The sequence below is a fragment of the Salvia splendens genome, unplaced genomic scaffold, assembly GCF_004379255.2.
Source record: "Salvia splendens isolate huo1 unplaced genomic scaffold, SspV2 ctg1071, whole genome shotgun sequence".
Classification (NCBI taxonomy): domain Eukaryota; kingdom Viridiplantae; phylum Streptophyta; class Magnoliopsida; order Lamiales; family Lamiaceae; genus Salvia; species Salvia splendens.
Genome location: NW_024598616.1, coordinates 2,914 through 5,826, shown reverse-complemented (window position 1 = coordinate 5,826; position 2,913 = coordinate 2,914).

Genomic DNA, 2,913 nt, shown 5'->3' with positions numbered 1-2,913 from the left:
TATTTGAACGTGTTGTTATAAACCACAAAGATCACGAGGTGGTAGCAATCAGGGAAGAAGACACCAACGGCCAAGCCACCGCTCGAGCAGGGGCTTGGCCGGTCCTAGAAGCCTCCCACTACTGGTCACCCTCCGCGCCGGCACTTGTGCGCTCTGGCACCGAATCCAAACTATTCACGGTTGAGTTTTGCGCCCCCCAGAAAATTTGGGGGAGAAGATGATAGTAAATGGGCTTCAACTATCAATGAGTGTGATAAGTGTGTTTACATTAAGAACACAGATAATGGTTTTGTTATTGTGTGTCTTTATGTAGATGATATGTTGATTATGGGCAGCAATAGCCACATTATCAACGAGACCAAAAATATGTTGAAGAAAAATTTTGACATGAAAGATATGGGTCTAGCTGATGTGATTCTCGGAATCATGAGGGAATTGTTTTGACACAATCTCATTATATTGAGAAAGTGCTTAAGAAGTTTCACTCGTTTGATTGTGAGCCAGCTAAGACTCCATTGGAACCTAACGTGCATTTAAGTAAGCACACGGGTGAGCCAGTAGCTCACGAAGAATATGCAAGGATTATCACAAACTGCACCCGACCAGATCTTGCGTGTACAGTGAATAAGCTGAGCCGATATACGAGCAACCCAAGCAAGGAATATAGGAAAGCTCTGCGTAGGGTTTTGAGAGACATGAAATATACTCTTAACTTTGAGCTGCAATACACAAGATATCCCCAAGTACTTGAAGGGTACTGTGATGCAAATTGGATCTCTGATTCAAAAGACTCGTTCTCGACGAATGGGTATGTGTTCACTGTGGGGGGTGGAGCTGTTTCGTGGAAGTCAAAGAAACAGACATGTATAGCTCGATTCACCATGGAATCTAGGTTTATCGCTTTAGACAAAGCAGGGGAAGAAGCCGAGTGGCTTAGAAACTTCCTAGAAGAAACTCCATGTTGGAAGAAGCCAATGCCGACAATAGTGATACACTGTGATAGCCAAGCGGCTATAGGGAGAGCACGTAGTGGCTCATACAATGGTAAGTCTCGACATATTCGTCGACGACATAATACCGTTAGGCAATTTATCACAAGTGGTGTTATCGCAGTTGACTATGTAAGGTCAGTGGATAACTTAGAGGATCCGTTAACGAAAAGTTTAAACCGTGATCAAATGCATAAATTGCTAAAATAAATGGGACTGAAAATCACATCTTAAAAGATGATTGTAGTGGTAACCCAACCATACGATTGGAGATCTCATGAGCTTGGTTCAATGGGAAAATGAAGCTATATGATTCTAGTTGTAACACTCGGAAAATTTTAATCTTCACCCATTCTTTAGAAAGTATTGAGTGTTGTAACCTGCATGTGGTAAGAGGCTAAGTTTTGACTTTTAATGATTCTTAGAAACTACGAGGAGATGGGTATTGCAGGATACCTGGAAAGGAATCACCTATGTAAATGAAGTGTGGGCCGCTTCAACATGTGAATCACTTATGAATCCAAAGTGGTGTTCCACGCCAGTAAAGGACACAAACGTGAGAACTGATGAGTTTGTAAATAATGTTGTGTCAATATTATTGTCTCGGTATACACCAAGGAGGAATGATTCAAGGCATCACGTCCACCAGGCCGCCGGTATGCCCGATAGTGTTTACTATGGAAAGTTCAAAGCCTCAAGCTACTATTCCAAATGCAATATTGTTTCTCTAGAATTGAGCAAAGGGTCTGCATGCATGCATACGTTTCTTGTGTTGGTTTGAGCTTGCAGTGCTCTAACCAATGTGGGGGATTGTTGGAAACGTGTAAAACATGGAGGATTTTGGACGCTTTTCACATAGCCAAGACCTATGGCCTTTCAACTTGTGTAACCTATAATTTCTTTATGTTGTATCTTGAATGCCAAGCTTTACAAGTACCATCCTTTATCCTACAAATAGGTGGATTTGAGGGATATGAAATACACGAACAAAATCATTCTTTCTTCTCTCTAGCTCTCTACATTCTAGTTCGCATATAAGAGCATTGCATAACTCGATTCTTGGAACTCCATCAAGTTTGCCGGTGCCTAGCGGGTTTGAGATGCTTCTACACGCTAGGAGGAAGTCGTTTTATCTTTGGGGGCAATACGTCATTCGGTGAGCACTAGCCGGGGAGTAATTTGTCTTGCGGAAAGAGGGATTCCCTCGACTCGACTTATTGTTGGTTTGTTTATATTTTTTCCGTTGTAATTTTCATTCCACTTATTGTTGTTATTTTCCTTCGATTGTAATAGTTAGAGTACCGTCTGTACACGGCTTGAGAATTTTATCCCATTATTTCTAACTTCTATATATACATGCTACACTTTATGTGTGCTACTTTGTTAGTAGCATATGCAAGGTTGGGGTCTAGAACTAAGTTAAAGCAATGAGATGCCCCTTGGTGATGTGTTGTGTAATTGTAATTTTTGTAGTAATTGGGTATCTAATTACTATTCAATGTGTAAAATGTTGACTTGTAAAAATCAAATCAAAATCTTGTGGTCTTGATGGTGATTGGAATTTATGTTGCAGTACATAGAACCTAATCATTAGTCTCCGTAGATATGATATAGGAGTATGTGCTAACTATTGACTATACTATAGTTGTAGTATGCACTTGCAGTTAATTTACAGTGCTAATCAAAGTGTACTACTCGACTTGATGTGTGTGGTTGTCCGGGATCCCCAAATAATAAAATTTAGATTGGGTCAAAAAAACATTTTATAAACCATTAGAGCATCTCCAGTGGGCGGACATCCCACTAGGACATCCACTAGGACATCCCAAAAACACCTCCTGCCACGTCACTAGGACTTCCCATCCCACTGCCACGTCACTAGGACATCCCCTCCTATGTCCGCCCTTCCCACTAGGACATCCCG